General features: G+C 36.7%; 1 protein-coding gene across 2 annotated transcripts in view; it reads right to left on the bottom strand.

The window, feature by feature from the left end:
• Tmtc3 (Transmembrane O-mannosyltransferase targeting cadherins 3) overlaps positions 1-21,719 on the bottom strand; it is a 586,368-nt gene that overhangs the window by 384,169 nt on the left and 180,480 nt on the right. Inside the window, exon 1 of one of the 2 annotated variants that reach the window (XM_089099384.1) lies at positions 17,386-17,435. The exons of the other annotated variant lie outside the window; for it this stretch is intronic. The gene's annotated coding sequence lies outside the window, so the exon portion shown is untranslated. Of the gene's footprint in view, positions 1-17,385; positions 17,436-21,719 lie in introns of those variants that run through there. 2 annotated transcript variants of the gene reach the window in all.

Genomic DNA, 21,719 nt, shown 5'->3' with positions numbered 1-21,719 from the left:
TTAAACCGAAAATGAACAAAAATAGAATCAAATAATCTATCAAGGATACAACTACCACAAATCAGTATCAAAAAAATTCAATGAATTTACTGAAAAAAAATGTGCATTGTCAGTTTAATATACTTAATATACTAATATGCTGATATTTATTCCTTAAAATCTTAATTAATCTTGTTTTCTTAAAGTTATAAGTGAAAATATTTAAAATAATTTTTTTCAGTGAGAGGGGGGTTAGTTGCCCTACAATTACACTATTACACATTCAACTATTAAAAAGGCCACTAGCCTTTTCAATTTTCAATCGAATGAGCTTCTTTTGAAGTTTTAAGACAACCCTTTCTATAAAAACCTCCTACGCTCTCAGGGCATAACTTACAGCTCTTGCCCTGAGGGCTGTGGTGGATTGTCATCCTAAAAGATATAATTTCCAGAACTTTCAATTACATTGAAAAAATGGCTATCTCGAAATTTTGGTTGTATGTGTTTGTGAAAATGGTGGGCGGGAGAGGGGGGTTAGTTGCCCTCCAATTACTTTCGACTATTAGGAAGGTCACTAGCCATTTCAATTTTCAATCGAATGAGCCCTTTTTGAAGTTTCTACGACAACGCTTTCTATAAAAATCTTATATGCCCCCAGGGCATAGCTTACATTCCTTGCCCTGAGGGCTGTGGGGGCGGGGGGGGTCATCCTTAAAGATCTAATTTCCAAAACTTTCAACTACGTTGAAAAAAATGGCTATCCAAAAAATTTTGATTGTATGTGTTTGGGGAAAGGTGGGCGTGACAGGGGGGGGTTAGCTGCCCTACAATCACTTTCGAATATTAAAGAGGGTACTAGCCCTATGATTTTCCAATCGAATGCGCCCTTTTTCAAGTTTCTACGACAAAGCTTTCAATAAAACCTTATATGCCCCCAGGGTATGACTTATAACCCTCACCCTGAGGGCTCTGAGGGGGTTATCATCCTCAAAGACCTAATTTCCAGAGCTTTCAACTACGCTGAACAAAATGGCTATCTCAAAATTTTGATTGGATGTATTTGGTTCAATAGTTGGCGGGGAAGGGTGTTAGTTGCCTTCCAATCACTTTCGACTATTAAAAATGGCACTAGCAATTTCAATTTCCAATCGAATGAGCCCCTTTTGAAGTTTCTACGACAACGCTTTTTATGAAAACCTTACATGCCCCCAGGGCATAACTTATAACCCTTGCCCTGAGGCCTGTGGGGGGGATCTTCCTCAAAGACCTAATTTGTAGAACTTTCAACTACGTTGAACAAAATGGCTATCTCAAAATTTTGATTGGATGTGTTTGGGGAAAAGGTGGGCGTGAGAGGGGGGTTAGTTGCCCTTCACTCACTTTTGACTAATAAAAACGGAACTAGCCCTTTGAATTTTCAATCAAATGAGCCTTTTTTTTGAATTTTCTACGGCAACACTTTTTATAAAAAAATCTTATATACCCCCGGGGCATAACTTACAACCCTTGCCCTGAGGACTCTGGGGGAGTGTCCTCCTTAAAAACATAATTTCAATTTGGAAATCAACTACGCTGAACAAAATGGCTATCTCAAAATTATGATTGGATGTGTTTGGGCAAATGGTGGGCGTGGAAGGGGTATTAGTCGATTCCAATCACTTTCGACTAATAAAAAGGGTCTAGAAAGGGTCTTCGATTGGAAATCATTCGATTTCCAATCGAATGAGCCCTTTTCGAAGTTTCTATGATAACTCCTTCGATAAGAAGTGTCCTGGTCTAGAACCAAAAATAAATAATACATTGTGCCAATATCATTCTTTACTTAGGCAGCATGATTGCGCTGCCTATGATATTTGAGTCGGGAGGGAGCACTGTAATTAGGTTTTCTCCGGGGACCACAAATCCTAGGAATGGCTCTGCCAGACAAAAAGACGTTGCTTTATAGGCAGGGGAATATCGCTGCCTAGGGTAAAGAGCAAAGAGGGCACAGTGTGTTGTTTTTTTTTCTCGCCAAGGCACTTCGTATGGTAGAAGTTGTTGTAGAAACTTTGTAAGGAATTCACTCGATTGGAAATTAAAAGTTCTAGTACCCTTTTTAAGAGTCAAAGGTGATTGAAGGGCAACCAATTCCCTCTTACGCATCTTTTTTCCCTAAAGACATCCGATCAAAAGTCTCAGATAGCGATAATGTTCAGTATAATTGAAAGGAGTACCAGTTATACTTCTGGGGAAGACGACCACCCCCAGCCCTTGGGGCAAGTACTTTAAGTTATAGAATTCGCTCTTGTTTACATGTAGATTTTTTATCGATAGAGGGGGGCGTATGTGACCTTAGAGATACAAAAAGGCCGAGGGAATTCGGGTGAAGCTTTCAGGGAATGTTGAGAGGAGTGTTGAACTATATCAAAGCACACTATGTGCGTGCGGATTGTTAAAAGGGCGTACCTCACCTCCGGAGTAACTTAGGGTATTCAATTGGAACTTTCAGACAATGATGACGGGGACGACCTATTTATCAGAAGGCAATATGTGCACACTACTACTACTACTACTACTAATACAACTACTACTACTAAAACTACTTCTACTTTTACTACTACTTCTACTGCTCCTACTACTCCTACTACTACCACCACTACTACAACTCCTACTAAAATTACTACTTCTACTGCAACTACTACTAATTCTGAGGATACTAAGGTGAAAATTTCAAGAAATGTTGAGGGGGACTTGAACTAAATCAAAATATACTATGTGCATACAGGTTGTCAAAAGGACGCCTCAGCAATATCTTAGGAATGGCTTTGCACATTACTACAACTACTACTGCCACTACTACTACTACTATTGGCACTGCTATTGCAACCACTACTTCTATTTCGACTGCTACTAAGGCTGAGGATACTAAGGTGAAAATTTTAAAAATGTTGATGGGGAACTCGACGTAAATCAAAACATACCATGTGCATACCGGTTGTTAAAAGAACACATCAGCAATATCTTAAAAATGGCTTTGCAAATTAAATTGAAACTTCAAGGGCGTGATGAGGGGGATGTTCTACTGACCAAAAGGCAATATGTCTATATTGCTGCCATACTATTGCTGCTACAACTGTTAATACAACTACTACTACTAAACCTACTACTACTATGTTGACTCCTACTACTACTAAGGCTAAGGGTATGAAGGTGGAAAATTCAGCGAATATAGAGGGACAAGGTGAACTGAATCATATCCCATTCTGTGCATGCAGGCTGCCAAAAGGGCGTATCTCAGCAATGGGTTAGGGTATTAAGGTGGAACTTTCAGGGAATGATAAGAGGGATGATCAATTGGTAATAGGCTATACGTGCACGCTACTACTACTACTGCTACAGCTACTAGGGCAACGGCTTACAGTGTAAGTTGAAACTTCTAGAGCATAATGAGAGGAGTGTTCAACTGACAAAAGGCAATATGTGCATACTGTTGCTGCTACTAGTACTACTGATACTGCTGTTTGTACTACTGTTAGTACTATTACTTGTACTTCTGCTACTACTACTACTACTACCGTTACCACTAAGGGTGTGAAGGTGAATACTTCAGTGAATATTGAAAGGGGAGGTTGAACTAAATCAAAACACACTGTGTGTATGTAGGTTGTCAAAACAGCATATAACCAATATCTTAGGAACACTTGAATTGTGAAGTTCAAACTTAAAGAGGCTCAGTGTATTACTTTCAGGGAATATTTAGGGGGACGTTGAACTAAATCAAAATACGCTATGTGCATCCAGATTGCCAAAAGGATATATGAGCAATTTCTTACGAACGGATTTGAGTATTCAGTTGAAACTTTCAGGGCGTGTTGAGAGGTATGTTGAACTAGCCAAACGGCACTCTGTGTATACTGCTGCTACTGCTACTACTAGTACTATTGCTACTTCTGCTACTACTACAACTACTTCGACTATTACTACTGAAGCTGAGGGTAAGAATGTGAAACTTTCAGGGAATGTTTAGGGGGATGCTGAGCTAAGTCAAAACACACTCTGTGTAAACAGATTGCCAAAAGGGCGTATCAACAATATTCCATGAATGACCTGGGGCATTAAGCTGAAACTTTCGGGAGATGTCAAGGGGGATGTTGAACTAACCGAAAGGGACTTTATGTATGCTACTACTACTACTACAACTGGTACTACTGCAACTACAATCACTACTACAATTGCTACTACCACTACTAGTACTACGACTACTACTACTACTACAACGACAACTACTAGTAGCAGTCATGAAGCTAAGGATATTACGGTGGAACTTTCAGGGAATGTTGAAAAGGATTATGAACAAAATCTAAAAGCACTATGTAGATACAGGCTATTAAAAGGGCTTAACAACTATATCCCAGGAACACCTTAGAGTACTAAGCTGCAACTTTCGTTGTATGTTAAGGGGGATATTGAACCAATCAAGATACCTTATGCATGCTACTACTACTTCTACTCATTCTACTAATACTACCACTAAGGCTAAGGGTATTAAGGAGAAATTTTCATGAAATGTTGAGGGGGGTGTTGAATTAAATAAAAGAAGTTATGCGTATGCCGACTGTCAAAACGGTGTATCAGCAGTATCATAAAACGGCTTAGAGTAATAGGTTGAAACTTTTCGGGCACGTTGAAGGGTATTTTTGAACTAATAAAAATGCAATATGTGCATACTTCTACTACTAGTAGCAGTAGTACTACTACTATTGCTAGTGCTATTAGCATTACTATTATTAAGACTAATGGTATTAACATGGAACTTTCAGGGACTGTTGAGGGGGGTTTTGGGCAAAATCAAAACACAATACGTGAATGAAAGGTATCAAAAGGAGGTAGGAGCAATATCTGAGAAAAGTCTTAAAATACAAAGTTGAGACTATTAGGGCATGAGGAGGAGATGTTGAAATAGACCAAGAAGGCATAATGTGAGTAAAATTACTGCTACTACTACTAATATTATTGCTACTATCACTAATGCTCCTATTATTAGTTCTGCTGCTATGACTACTACTGCTAATAATAAGGATATTAGTAAAAATTTCAGTGAATTGTGAGAGCGGTATTGAACTGAATCAAAATACACTATGTACATGTGGGTTTTCAAAGGGGTGTATTGACAATAGTATCCAGCAACAGTTTAAAGGTATTAAGCTGAAACTTCCAGGCCATCAATATTTATAACACTTTTACTACTACTTCGACTTATACTACTGCTGCTATTACTGCTTCTATTGAGCTAAATCAAAATAGTTTAACTGCATCCTGGCTGTATTAAAAAGACCAGGTTATCAACATATCCAGACGAAATATCTTAGGACTGGAATAGAGAATAAAGTACAAACTTTCAGGGAAAGTTTATGTTGCTTTAAAATTAAATTCAAAGGCACTATGTGCACAGTGGTTGTCACAAGATGTCTCAGCAATAGGCCCGTTCTTTTGCACTAAGATCTTACATCTAAGATCTCACATCTTTCTGCAAAGATCTCCGTTCTTTTAACTCATCTTTGTTCTAAGATCTTACAACTCACTGATGTTAGCAAAAAGTGGGAAAGACGCCATCTTTCTGCTATACAGAACAATGATGAGAGAACTTTGATGATATACTCAACATTGTTCTCAGACCGCTGATCAGAGCAGAATGATGAAAGACGTTTGCAAAAGAACGCCATAAGATGTAAGATCTTAGTGCTAAGATTTCACTTTTAAGCGTTCTTTGTCAAAAGATGTAAGATCTTAGCACATAAATGAGTAAAAGAACGGCCCTAATATCTCAAGAGCGACTGAAGGTATTACTTTGAAACTTTTATGGACACTGCTATTACCACTTCTGCTCTTGCTATCGAGCTAAATGAAAAGGGTGGAAGTGCATCCAGGTTGTCAAAATTAGCATGTATGCAATGTATTTACATACAATGAAAAAGAATGTATCAACATACAATGAACATACAATTTATGTTCTTATCTTAACCAAAGAAGAAGACTGCGTGAATTAAAAACAAACAAAAATTAATTGTAAAAAACATTTTCAACTACAGAGGTTTTGTCAAAGAAAAGTAAAGAGCTACATTAAAGAAATAAAGTCAAACAATGTTCAAACTTAGAGCCATCATAAATCACGATGAATAGATAAATGAAACCCAAGACGAACAGAAATTTCAATAAATAATCGAGTCTAACTCAAGACGGGCAGAATCTAAGAGGAATAAAGCTGAAGCCCCTCGTGCCTTCTGAAGACCAGAACATAATTTGCACTTTACTAGAAAAAAAATACATTTTAAATGTTTTCTCTTTTTTTTAACTTTAATGAATCCAAAATTATTGAGACTTTCAGGAATGTATATCAGTATATAGATTAAGCTGTCAATTCATATACATTTTAATTTCAGTAATCTTGGTTATGATGGTGATTTTTTTTTTTCTATGTTATGAGAAAGAAAAACACATAGGTCGAGATAAGAGTAGTTTTCAGTAAAGTGAAAATTATGTTCAATCAAACTGTTCGTGGTATCGAACTGTAAGTAAGGAGCGACCCGGCTCAATAGTAACCGAAACTCTAAAAACAGAATATTGATACCAATAGATACAGCAAAAGAATGAGATTTTTATCTCATTCTAATTTCATCTGGGTGAGGGGGGGGGGCAAACTCAGGTCTGGGGGACGGGACAAAACGAGGTCTGGGAGAGGAAGTTGCCCCACCCCATAGCAAATTACACCCCTGTCAATGAGATTCAAGACCAAATGAGGTACTGAAAACACACTAGACAAATGGGTCCAGCTTGTTTAGTTTAGTGGAGTTGCACATCAACCTGCATCTGTGAGAAAATGACGATCTTCACTTATCAGGTACCGCTGTTACTGTAGCACAATTAATGAAACTGCGTAATGACATAAATGATAATATCAGCTATCACATCTACATAATTTTAAAATGAGTTTTTCATTTTGCGTCCCATTCCATCCACAGTAGCTTCTTCTACCTAAACAACACCATCACATAAATTATCTACTGAAAAACTATTACTTTGTAGAAATACTAAAACACGAAAGCTTTTTTTTTGTTCATCATTTCTAGTGAAAATGGAAAAGCTTTCATAGTTTTATGAACAGAATAACAATACAAAAGACACAACTTGGAGTATTCCAAAAGTTTCTAGACAATAAGGGAACACTTTTTCTCTCGATTGCTTTCCCTCTTCTAAGGAAACCAAAACTTCACTAATCCCTAACTAAATAAGCATTTTGACACGATAATTCCGTTCAATGAGATTACACTGGGAATTTGTAACGGCATCAGTTCCAAGACTTTCCTCAAGAAATATGAATTCAAAGGTCTAAAAAAGTGAATTTCCTATTCTCTTTTCCACTACTTTGAATACCCAACTTTTTAATAAAACTTACAACTTAGAATTGATCCTTGACGTATTCAGAAGTAATTCCTCTGATGATTTGCAACACACTTTTTCGTACGATTCCTAAGTCTATTTTGAAATTAATTTTTCGATTGATTTATTTTTAAGGCTTCTCGAAGAGGACTTGACTAATTTAACATTACAATTAATGATGTAACGCCGCATCGAAATCGGGAATCCTTAATTGTAAGAACAAAGGCTTTTCAAAGGATTGAAATCAAATATTTTTATTAATTTTTGAAAGAACCACCGGGTAATTTAAATTTTTGTAAAAAAAAAGTTACATTTTTTTTTTATTCAAATACAGCTAGTACCTGATCTTATTTGGACCGGTTAATCATATTTGAATCCCTTGATTTGCATGCATTAGTAAAACTTGATTGGTCGCCTTATCATAAAACAGGCATATTGAATCATAATGGCCTAATAACAAGACAACAAATGTTTTTTTTTTCTGTATTGTTCAAGAAAGTTCAGTCCAAACTTTGACATTTAGCGTTCAGTATATTGTTAGTTTGAATTGGACGAGTTCTTTCTATTTATCATATTTGGTTAAGAAACAACTTTTCTAAAGTAAATTGCTTTTTCTTTTGCTTCGTTAAGAAAGTTCTCTTAATCCATCAATAAAGTTAGGGTCATACCTTTATTTAGTTTGCGTTAATACCAATTTTACCAAAATTACCTCTCCTGATGTACCTTGATAACCCTAAAAAATTATATCCTTACGTAAAAATTTCCCATGCTAAGAGCACAAACAGAGACCAGGCTCTGATCGACAAAATTAGAAGTCATGTCCGAAGGATGTAAGAGCCTAAAGTGAAGCCGACGTTCCTTAGACCATGCATTATGGCAAGGGAAATGTCTCTTGGATGAAAAGCCATACGAATCTCAGACGTAAAAAAAACCTGCCTATGACATTGGAAAGATCTATAATGCCAAAATTCACCAGAAGCTTCTGATTCCTGGCCTGAACCTTCAAACCATCCCACCAATTAAATAACGGCATAGCGTCAGGAAACGATAGGATATCAGCAGAAATGAACAAGACTTCGGTATATACCTGCATAATTCTCTAGATTGCCTTCTTTGCGTGTATCGCAAAATCAGAGAACGTTGCCGAATAATAGAGAAACAGCACAGTCGCCAAGCTCTTTAATAAAGGGTACGTATCGAAGTACGATAACTGGAGGGCAACAACCTCCTTATCATATTTCGTTAAGAAACAACTTTTCTAAAGTAAATTGCTTTTTCTTTTGCTTCGTTAAGAAAGTTCTCTTAATCCATCAATAAAGTTAGGGTGATACCTTTATTTCAGGAAACGATAGGATATCAGTAGAAATGAACAAGACCTCAGTATATACCTGCATAATTCTCTGGATTGCCTTCTTTGCGTGTATCGCAAAATCAGAGAACGTTGCCGACTAATAGAGAAACAGCACAGTCGCCAAGCTCTTTAATAAAGGGTATGTATCGAAGTACAATAACTGGAGGGCATCAACCTCCTTCCCATTCCGGGAAAACTATTTTTTCTGAGAAACTTGGCTTCCGTCCATATTACTCCTGCTCCAACCCTAACGCCCTACACATGTTAGCCAATGAATACAATGAGCGGAAGCAATAGATGTACCTAGTCTTTGTGGATTTTGAAAAAGCCTTCTACTCAATTCACCATGAGTCAATGTCAAAAAACCCTCCATTGTCATGGAATTCCAGAAAAACTTACATCTTCTATCACTGCTCTGTACAAGAATTGTTTTCCTTGACATCCCTACTTAACATCAAGAAAGCCTTGGATAAGCAACAGCAAGGCGATACCTGCTCCGACTTTAAGGTCCTTCATATGTTGATCAACGAATACAATGAGCGGAGGCAAAAGATGTACCTTGTCTTCGTGGATTTCGAAAAAGCCTTCGACTCAATCCACGAGAGTGGCTAAGAAAAATCCTCCATTACCACGGTATTCCAGATAAACTTATATCCTTGATCACTGGTCTGTCCGAAAACACTCAGAAGAATTACAAGTTATTTCCATATAATATCCAGAGTCAAACATGGTATGTACTTTCCTCCCTGCTTTTTGTCCTTCTAATTGATAAGGTGCTCCTGGATTAAACGGGCTTTGGCAAGCGACTCTGTGGCCAACCAACTAGAAGATCTAGATTTTGCCCAAAACATCACCTCGATGGAGACAGGGAAAACTGTAGCGTTTGCTTTATGTAATCTGAGATAGAGCGAGCCTTTTGAGAATGAAGATCGACTCAGAGATAACAGAAAATATGACAACAAATGACTTACTACCGCGGGGTAAATATAGCGAATTGTTGAATTCATTAAATCAAAGAATAGTTTGTTCTGAACCCTCTGTGCAAAACGAAATGGACTAAAAGGAATACGAGGAGAAAGCAGTAGAGAAAGTAGTGGAGTTTAAATAGCTTGTGGTACAGTGCAACGAACGGAATCCAGCCAGAAGGACGTGGAGTCTCAAATTGGAGAAGCCAGAAGGACATTTAATCTAGTAAAGCCACTTTAGCAATCCAGAAAACACTATTTGAAACTAAGAATAAGGCTATGAAACAGCAACGTCCTTTTCTACCTCCAGTTGGAAAAATGCTGGAATCTAAATCATCAGCAGAAGAAAGAAATCCTTGATTTAAAGATCAGCTGCCTTCGAAGGATACTGAACATCAACTGAAGAGACCAAGTACAAAACTGGACAGTTCGCCATATAAACCATTATCTAATACCAGTCGATGCCGTGCGCCAACGAAAATGTGACACTCGGGGCATGTTATTCGTATGGTGTAGGATAGACTGATCAGTGTTTTACGTGAGTGGGAGCCAGAAAAAAAAAACTAAAGAAGATGAAGACCAAAAACTATGCTTTATTGCATTTACGAGCGGGCTGAAGCATATCCAAATAACATGAGAGTGATCAAGTATCGCTCTGAGACGTGGGTGCCAAAATTCGTGCATGTTGGTCATCCATCGAAAAGCATGCACCCCACCTCCCTAATGGGATGGGGAGAGATCATAAGAAATACTTCAAAAGAGATTGGATCTACATGAGGTATACGTCTAGCAGTAAAGCTATCAGTAGCTAGTACGAAGATTTGAACGGATTGTCATTGAGGAAGAGCGTCCGTAGCTGAGCCAAACTTAAGCAGCTTGGTGCTACCATGAACCATCAGCAATACCAGTAGCTAAAAAAATTATGTTCTCTTAATTCAAAAGCTGATTATACTACCGTGCACGATCTTTCTAATTTCACAAAGAAGAAAGAAGTAAAGCGTGAGCCAAAATTCTTCAGCAATAAGAAAACTAAAGTTCAGGAGGCACATGTGATACTATTCTTCTATTTAAGTCTCAAAGGCAAAAATAAAATAACAAACTTAACCGAAAATCAAAAACAGAATGGCTTGATACAGTAAATAGCAGCAATTATGGACACGAAAGACAGTGTTCCTTTCTTTCACCTTTAAATATTTCAATTTAGTACTATAAAAGCACATTTTGGCGATGTTATTGAGGAGCCGTTGCAGATCTTAGGCACTTACAGATTTTAGTCTGGCTTCGATTTAAACGTTTACCTGCTTCTTTGCCTGATTGAACACAGCTCTCCACTCAAAATCAATAAATCAGCTAGAAAAAAAACAACAAAAGCTTGGCAGAATAATTACAGCTAGTATTTTCTAACATAGACTTTAAGGCCTCACCTCAGCTCACACAATTTAAACTGTGACCAAAGTTCAAGTAAAAACCATTCTTTTTGGCTCCACGCAAAAATTTACTACTCATTCGGGCCTCGGTTATAAACTTTACATAGCACCACCATGGTTACACCCTAGCCAATTTCTCAAAATACGCTGAAAACGGCAGTATAGGATAAATAAAAGATAAAAATCAGGACAAAACCAAATTTTGCTTCCGAAACACAGTTATTATGAATAAGTGGTGATGATATGCTCAAGAAGAACAGAAACTTCCAGAAATAAAAGCGGGGTATACGTATCCTCAGATCACTTAAGGGCTACAATGTTAGCTGTGCTTTGCTAAGCACAACTATGTATATATAAATATATACATACATATATATATATATATATATATATATATATATATATATATATATATATATATATATATATATAATATATATATATATATATATATATATATATATATATAATATATATATATATATATATATATATATGTATATATATATATATATATATATATATATATATATATATATATATATATATATATATATATATATATATATAATATATATATATATACATATATATATAAATATATATATATATATATATAATATATATATATATATATATATATATATATATATATATATATATATATATATATATATATATATATATATATATATATATATATATATATTTTATTGTCTTAAAAAATAAAGTTGTGAGACAGAGTCAAACTTTAGCGTAAAGAGCGAGGCGTTGAGGAGGGGACAGCCCCTTTCATATACGGAATAATTTCTGTTCGTTTTAAGTTTTAATGTCGCTCCTTACTTTAAGTTTAAAAAACTTATTTTTTTTTATTTAATTTCTGATCGTTTTTTAGCTAATACAGCTTTTATTTAGGCTCACGGTCATTGAATAAGTAAATAAAATGTGCATAAAAATTTTAATTTTCTTTTGCTAAATGGCTGTCTCTAAATTTGGTTCTGATGTAATTTACAAATTAACTTACGTAACGAACTTCTATATTCGTATATTTTTCTTCTGGCAAAAAATAAAAAGTTGCAGATTTTTGCAGATATGAGCTTGAAACCTATGTAATAGGGTTTTCTGATACACTGAATCTGACGGCGTGATTTTCATTAAAATTCTTTCGCTTGTAGGGGATGTTTCCCCCCTCTTTAAAAAATCAGGTAAATCTTTTCAGGCTCGTAGCCTTTGATGAGTAGTACTAAACTTAATAAAATTTATATATTTAGAATCAGCATTATAAGCCCATTCTTTTGATACATTTATTGACATCAAAATTCAGTTTTAAAAGTTTCGATTACTATTGAGCCGTATCGCTTTTTTTTTATTGTTTTTTTTTATTACGTTACGTTATTACGTATATGAGGGGGTTCTCCCCTTTGTCAATACCACGCTCTTTACGTTAAAAGTTAAAAAAAAAATAATTCACAAACCCCTGAATCACAAAGGTCGTTTAATTAGAATAGATAGCTCTTTTGAAAGCACTAAAAAAAACTGTAGCGTAAAGAGCGAGGTATTGACTTGGGGGAGAACCCCCTGATATACGTAATAATTTCTATTTGTTTTAATTTCTAATGTTGCTTCTTACTTTCAGCTGAAAAAACTTGTTTTTTTTAAATTTAATTTCTGATCGTTTTTTAAATAATGCTTGGAAATCCGGCGCCCCCTTCATAGAAATGTCCCTTACCCCGAAGAAGCATCCTCCACGGAAAGATTCTCCCGACTAACCCCCTCCGCCATCCCCCCCACCAGAAAAAAATCCTTCCTGAAAATGTCTGTATACTTCCCAATAACCAATACAATATGTAAACAATGGGCAAAGTTCATAACTTGCAGCCCTTCCCCTTGGGAACTGTGGGGGATTAAGTCATCCTGAAAGACATATTTATTAAATTTTCGACTATGGTGAGCAAAATGGCTGTCTCAAAATTTTGATTGGGTGACTTTGGAAAAAAATGAGCGTGGGAGGGGGCCTAGTTGCCCTCCATTTTTTCGGTCACTTAAAAAGGGCACTAGAACTTTTAATTTCCGTTCCAATGAGCCCTCCTACGATATTCTAGGACAAAAAAAATAAACACGCATCCGTGATCTTTCTTCTGGCAAAAAATGGAAAATTCCACATTTTTGTAGATAGGAGCTTGAAACCTCTACAGTGGGGTTCTCTGATACGCTGAATATGATGGTGTGATTTTCATTAAGGTTCTTTGCTTTTTAGGGGGTCTTTCCCTCTTTTTTCGAAAATCAGCCAAATATTCTCAGGCGCGTAACTTTTGATGGGTAAGATTAAACTTGATGAAACTTATATATTTGAAATCAGAACTAAAATCTGATTCCTTTGATGTATCTATTGGTATCAAAATTCCGTTTTTTAGAGTTTCGGTTACCATTGAGCCGCGTCGCTCCTTACTTACAGTTCGTTACCACGAACTGTTTGATACAAACTTAAAACGACCAAAAATTACTATATAAAATAAAATGAGACCCAAAACGAATAGAATTTAAATTGAATAAAAATGTCAAAGATAAAGATAACAGATACAGATATAGATGAATAAATACATCCTAAAGTGAGTAAAAATTAAATTGAATACTTTAAGTTTTAAGTCAAACTTAAAACAAACAAAACTGCAACAAACAGGAGTTTGTTAACTACCTCCCCCTCCCCCTGACCTTAAAAGTTCTAAAGCCAAATGCTTCATTTGTGTCTTTTTGAAAACCTTATGTATGAAATAAATCACATAATAATCAAAACAACTGGAAAGAACTAATGAAAATAGACTGATTATTTGATAGATAATGCTACTAATTCCTGGAATTCTCATCAATTTAAGATTTTGTCCAACTGCTTTTTTTTTAATTTCCAATTTTATAAATATGAAAAAAAAACTGTTCATAATATATTTTGCTTTCAGTAAAGCACAAATGACGTAGTAGGCTTTGGACATTTTACGGTTAGGGGAAAAAGCTAGTATTCAGAAGAATATAAACATTCCAAAATCTCGCCAGTTTGCGTCAAAAAAAGTAAAATCCGGGTTTGGTGGCTAATCGAGAGCCAAATGATTTTCACCAAATGCAGAATTTCATGCCACTGCCCCCACCCCGAACCCTCAAAAAATAATACCTTGCTGAGTTTGATTCTTTAAATAATTAATAGTATTTTGTTGTTGTTTTTTTCAATATTCTTTGTCACCAATTATCACTTACAGGAATAATTGAAATAGTCCAGGACTTTTAGGGTTTGACCCAGACAAAATTGCAATATAAACGAAAATGGTACCAAAATGATTAGAAAAAAATTCTGTACAACATATTAAAAGTCCCCATAAATCCGAGTGGGGCGAGTACCCGAAAAACAGGGGAAAAGGGGGAAATGCGGGGGAAATTGGAAAAATGCCGAACATGCCCAGAAAATAGTTCAAAGTGAGTTTTCTGGGGCTTTCCCATACGCTGATAACGAAACTGACATCTAAAACACAGTATAGAAAAAAAGTACTACGGAAAATGGGGGGAACAGGGGGAAGAGGGGAAAAAATTAAAAATACAGGGTAGGGGTAGAAAGCACTTTGAAATATGTTTTCTGGGGTCTTTCTATCTGCGGAGCCCGAAACTGACATCTAAAATGAAAGCAAGACCCGGCGCCCCACCATACCGGGAGACCCGGGGGAAAGAGGGGAAGAAAAGGGACAATTGAAGTCAGGGGTAGAAATTAGTTTGAAATGTGTTCTCCGGGGTTTTTCTATCTGCTGATCACGAAACTGACACCTAAAATGAAGGAAAGAAAACGAGAACCATGAAAAACAAACAAAGCTGGAGGAAATGACGGAAAAGGGGAAGGGAAGCCTGACTCCTGAGCCAGCTGCTAATGGCTCATAAGTAGGCCTATGGACAAAATAACTCGCTTAAGTATCAAACTTTTACTTTCTTGAATCACAGACATTTCTTACAACCATTTGAATTACTAAACATAAAGAAAACAACCGCTTGGCAGTGATCACAGTATAAAACTTCCGCTATTATAGGTAAAATTTGTACTTTCGAAGGCAATATCGTTGAATAAAAAACTAAAAAAAGAACTTCAGTAACTATAGGTAAAATCTGCACTTTTTAAGGCAGTAGAGTTGACTTGAAAAACACAGCATTGATGTCACTAGTCGAGCTCCTCGTCTTCGACAATCTCGTTGTCCCTGTTAAACAGTTGATACCCTGACATTCTCCGCACGCGAACGTACACGCTAATCCATTTTTCTTGCAGCTGCATCGCAAGTTCTCGCAGCCTGTCTGACAGTTGCATCTCACGACACTCAAAAGAGTCTGAGGTGCGGGCAACAAATCGGTCATCACAGGTGAGTATTTATGGTCTCTGAGGACCCAACCCCAGTCAGCCGGGTCGAGGTCAGCTGGTTCCCCTTTCCAGCGGGATACCTGGAGGCGCACTCGCTGGGAGTGGAATGAAGCTGCAGCTTCGGTTGGCGGAAGCCTTTCAGGCTTAACAAACGCCGTAGTATTTGACGAAGAAACTTTTTCCAAGAAAATTCGATGTCGCAGCTTAGTGAGATCTTCGTTTGGTCGTGCTTTATGCAAGCTGAGGAGAAGATATTCATCCGCTTTCACAATTTCATCTCTAGACGATGATTCATCCAGAAACACTTCGCATTTTTTTCTGAACACTTCGCTCTTCTTCAAAAGAGGTAGCACAGCTTGCTTTCCAAGTCCGAAAACTCGTGAGGTCGTGTCACATCCCAAGAGTGCCTGCCCTACCAGAAGTAGCCTGGATACTTCCCCCTTTTTTTTTAACTTCGTTGAGGCACCAGAACCGTGTTATCGCTTCTTTGACGTTCGTTGACGATTCGAAGTAAAGTGTTTTTGCATTAGGCGGGAGGTGATACAAGAGTAGAATCAGAAGGTCAGTGTCGTTGCCAAGAACTATTGTTTAAGAGTTTTCTGCTTTCGTTACGGCAGTCTTCACGATTAGATAGTCAGCATCGTCCTTCGCATGGACGACTTCAAATCCTTTGGCTCTGAGTTTTTCCCCGATGTAGCTTGTAATTCGCTGTTTGTTCTGAGAGTTGCTCAAAAACTCTTCCTTCTTTTTCTGGAGCTTCATCCCTAAACTGAAATCGATCACTTGATGCTGGCTTCCCTTACACCGTCGGTTGTGGGTAGCATCTTTCGTGGTTGGACCAGCGCTGTATCCATCGAAGACAACAGTAGGGGAGGTACAGCGTCGAGTAACGAAACTAACATAGCTGTCACAGTATCACCAATGTCATAGTATCACCAATCTTCCAAGGTACTTGCTGAAGCAGCCAACCTTCGTCAACTACAGTGACACGATCTGACGCTGGCAGGTGGTGAATCGAGTCCGTTTTCGCTTCTTTCCATATTGCTTTCGCTAGTGCAGGTTTGTCTGGCTGACGCATTATGCCAGAATTCTCAAACAAAGCGGGCGGATAACTGCACAGTTCGTAACGTAGAGTTTCTGCCATGTCATTTTCAGATGTATGGGCAGCAGTCAAAAGATATTTCCCTTTTTCCCCTCCCCTCCCTCCCCCCATTTCCCCGTTTTATGTTAATCATTTTTTTTATATCATTTTAGTTCTCAATTTCGTAATCACCAGATAGGAATACCCCAGAAAATATCTTTCAAACCGCTTTCTACCCCTACCCTGTATTCTTCTCTCTTCTCCCCTCTTTCCCCTGTTCCCCCGTTTTCCGTAGTACTCTTTTTCTATACTGAATTTTATATGTCAATTTCGTAATCAGCGTATGTGAAAACCTCAGGAAACTCACTTTAAACTATTTTTTGAGCATGTTCGGCATTTTTCCCATTTCCCCCCGTATTTCCCCCTTTTCCCCTGTTTTTCGGGTACTCACCCCACCCGGATTTATGGGGACTTTGAGTAAGTTGTACAGAATTTTTTTCTGATCATTTTGGTACCATTTTCGTTTATATTGCAATTTTGTCCGGGTTCGACACTTTTTTGAGCTAAAAGTCCTGGACTAAAAGTGAAGATTCCGTAGTGATTGTTTTCGTATCTTGACGCGATGAAAAAAAGTTCTTTGTTTACAAAAGTGATGTTTATAAGGTTCCAAACAACACAAAATCCAATTATTATTTTTTTTTCACCGCCCTGAAAAATTTATGTTTCTTAAAACAAGGTCTTTTGATCTATATAAACCAAACTGAAAAACAAACGATACATACCAAAACGCAAACAAATCCAAAGATACTGTACAGACTTCACAGAAATAGGAACAAAATATTTATCACTTGTTAGCCAATAACTTTTCCGCGATATACTAACTATTCAGAAAGTGCTTTCCAAATATTTCCCTCCCATGAAATAAGTGGAGCAAGCGCTTTCACCACATGAGCAGCAAGTGGCCGATGAATCTCCATGGCTTTCTAAGAAAAATTTTAGGGGATAGAATCCGTGAGTCTACGTCACTTATAAAATCCCTCATAAATAAACTTTGAAGGTGTCGACAAAGATATACAGATTAAATATCTTTAGGCATATCGATTATATCTAAATCTATAATATTGTATAATATTCAATCATATTGAACATCTATAGGCAAAAAATACAGATTAAATATTTATAGGCATAAATATGCATATCGGCCCAACACTTGAGAGACGGGAGATACCAGATAATATGTCTTGTTTGGAGGGGAGTTGAGAGTGTAATAGCAGTGATAAAATTAGATAAAATTGCTCGATAAAGAGGGGGCAAGGCCTTAGACATATACTGAAAGTGGTATCTTACCTCTTTAGAGTCCTTCTCCCTGATGATTGGGTTATTAGGTAGGCCTATGACAGTTTAGCGAGAACTTGAAAAACAAATTTCGTATAGCATTTGCAGATATATTTTACAGCGATATGCAGAAATTCAATCAAAATAAAACCTGAGAATTGAAGAATTCCTCAGGTCCACGTGTCGTTTCTAGAGTATGCTCTTGCGAAAATAGGGGATTTTTTACCTAGCGAACGATTCGAAAGAGCTCGCTCGAAATAGCCTACTACTGATCAGGAACAAACCGTTTTGACCAAATTCAAGACCATCAAACAGTCGTACCCGTATCCGACAAAATGTTTTAATTTCTTGGCCACGAGAACGATCTCTGGTTTAGAGCTAATAAGTCCCCTCCAAAGTTTATATGACTACCACTTCCATATGAAGAAAAAACATGGAAGTCATATATATATATATATATATATATATATATATATATATATATATATATATATATATATATATATATATATATATATATATATATATATATATATATATATATACATTATATATATATATATATATATAAATGTTACCGTAAATGTCCAAAATTGGTGAATGTCGACATTCACCGATGAATATCCTAAATAACTTTTTTTTTTCTCCTTGGATTTAGTCAGCGTTGTCAGTCAACTTTTTCAGTTTTATGCAAGGTTTGATGGTGACAGGTTAGGTTAGGTTTTTAACCCATTTCCTAGATTTATAACCTAATTTAACCTAACCCAATTTATAGCAACAAAGGTTGCATAAGACTGAAAAGGTGATTGGCAAAGCTAATTGAATCCAAGCAGAGAAATGCATTTGAGCCCTTGATCCTCAGGTAAATTTATTGTAGGAAAGAAAAATAGCAACATTTATCACCTGGTGCAATTTTATAGGCTTAACAATTTACTTATAACCAATGCGGTATTTTCCCATAAAATAGCCTATAAGTTAACGAGGTACCCTCATGATGGTAAAACAGTCAACTTTAGTGATTATATTGTAAAGCAAAGAATGGCAGGGTGGATCCAAGATACTAGGGTATTCTCTTGTAAGAGTACTGCTACTGATGTTAAAAATCCCAGTCTAGTATCTTAGGCAGGAAAGCTAGAATCACAGCCAGAAATATTGGCAAAAACGCTTTAAGCTTGGTAGAAAAGAATAAAGGTTTGTAAACGATTTTTTCGAATGATAAATCATATGAGAATAAGGAAAAATTAAGAAAAATAGAAGGCATTAATGAATTAAGAAAGTGAGAAATGGAGGCCATGGATTTAAATTGCCACGAATCTGGAAGATGCAGCCACATGGCGTAATATTAAAACAATTTACTGGCGTTGAACAGCAATAAAGTTGCAGGATACGATACAGAGAAAAAAGAAAAATTTGTTCATAATTTAAAAGTGAGGGATTTTCACAAGGAACATGGCAAAGACTATAGGAGAGCTTGGGACTAAATGGGAAGGCAAAAATAAAAATTGAAACAGACAATCAATTTAGAATTTGCCGAAAACTATATATTGAGTAGTGTTGGGCGATACTGGATATCGATATCAAAATATCGACCAAGTATCGATATAGAATATCGAAACATAAATATCGATATCGAAAACGCTATTAGTTCGACTTTTTGTGGTACCTACCGGTGAACATTCAGCAGAAAAGATCCAGCATAGAAAATTGTTTCGCAAATGGCAGAGAAGAAGAACAATCTATTCAATATCCAGACCCATATTTGCTGATACACAGCATGCATAGCTGTATCCATAAAATGGCACAGCCGGTTCTGAAACTATGTTTAGTAAGGTTGGCCTTTCAAATATTGCTGAGAACCGCCAAAAAACTTGGCTAGATAAAATACCTCCTAGCTTATAGGCCTTGTTCAGATTACACACGTTTAAATTGCCACATGTCTCAATCCGTGTTTCTAGAAACTTTATATTAACCCCGACGATCTTCTTAATTTGAGAGTAAAATAGTCGACATGAGACATGAGACATGGATTGGGCCTTTCTGAAATCTGTATCAGTAGATGCAAATGTCGTGACAATCCCTGTGATTCAGCCAATACAAAATCAAGCCGGTTTGTGGGGATCACAAGACGAAGTTTCAGTAGCCAATGCCAGTGAAGCTTCTTCAGCAGCTGTATCTGTCACGGCTCTCTAGATTTTCAGTAGGGAGTCAGTTCCAAGAAAAACTGATCCACTCAAGTCATGGAACTCTTGTAATATGGGTCTAAGAAACACCTATACGAAATTGTCATAAAATTAATATCCATGCCTGCCACCAATGCCCTTTCTGAGAGTGGATTCCAAGTCTGATTAGTTATTAATCAAATAGTTTGTGGTAACAAACTAAGTAAGGATCAACTCGGCTAAATAGCAACCGAGACAAAAAAAACGGAATTTTTATAACAATAGATACATCAAATAAATTGGCTTTTTATGCCGACTCCAGATATATTAGATCCATCAAGTCTCATGTACACATCAAAAGCTACGAGCCTGGGAAAATTTGTATGTTTTTTTAGAAAGGGCGGGAGCCCCTCTAAAAAGTCAATGCATCTTAATAAAAATCACACCATCAGATTCGGCATATCAGAGAAACATACTGTAAGGTTTCCTAACTTCCATCTGCAAAAATGTTAAATTTTGTAATTTTTGCCAGAAGAAAGATCACGAATGCGTGTTTATTCGTTCTATTTTTTGTGTCTGAGTGTGTGTATTTTTTCTTTGCCAGGGTGGTCGTATAGAACCAATGGTCATATAAGACCGGAAGAGGGCTCGTTCGAACGGAAATTACAGTTCTAGTTCCCCATTGCGTGACCAAAACGATTGGAGGGCAACTATATTCCCCCTTTCCCTCCCATACTCCTTTTTCCCAAAGTCATCCGATCGAAATTTTGAGATAGCCACTCATGACTCTGGGGATGACACGACCCTGAAAGTCCCTGGAGAAAAGGGTTGTAAGTTATGAAATTTGTCTTTTGTTTCAATATAGTATCTGTTATTGGGAAGTAAACAGACGTTCTTGGGGGAGAGTGAATTGTATGTGGGGGAATTTTCTGGGGAGGGGGATTTTCCAAGGGAAGAATTTTCCGTGGTGAGGGAAGCTTCTGGGGAAGAACTTTCAAAGGGACACTATATAAGGGGACGGGGGATTTTACAAGAATTCTTATACGTTATTCTTATAAGTTTTTTTTTTATTTACTTTCTCTTTGCCAATTCAATTTTACATGTGGAGAAATTCCGGGAAAATTGACCAAAGAAAATTTTCAAAGGAGTTGAGATTGTCTGGGGTACTTTTCTGTGGGGTGGGAATTTCTGCGGGAGAAATTCTCAACGGGGGAATTTTACGTGGGAGAAACTTTTGATTGAGACATTGGGAGGGGATAATTTCAAAAAAAAAATTTCCATGGAGGGATGATTTCCGGCATGATTTGAAAAACGATTAGAAATTATGAGAGAACAAGTCTTTTTTCAAACGAAAGTAGGCTTGAAAATAATTTTCCAGGTGGAATTGTCCGCGAGAAGTTTTTGGAGGGTATTTTCAGTAGAAATGGAGTTGTCTGGGGATGGGAGATCTTACGCAGAAGGAACTTTGAATTTTCTTGCAGGGATTTTCCATGGAGCGAAAAGGCGGATTTTCTGGCATTATTTTAAAAACAATTAGAAATTGAATAAAAAACTGTTTCAACTGAAAGTAAGGAGCAATATTAAAACTTAAAACGAACAGAAATGATCTCGTATATGAGAGT

This window comes from Artemia sp. Qi Xiang Cuo, chromosome 13, assembly GCF_049724085.1.
Source record: "Artemia sp. Qi Xiang Cuo chromosome 13, ASM4972408v1, whole genome shotgun sequence".
Taxonomy (NCBI): Eukaryota; Metazoa; Arthropoda; class Branchiopoda; order Anostraca; family Artemiidae; genus Artemia; species Artemia sp. Qi Xiang Cuo.
Note: the sequence above shows the minus strand (reverse complement) of the source record. Positions and strands in the feature narration are given on the sequence as shown.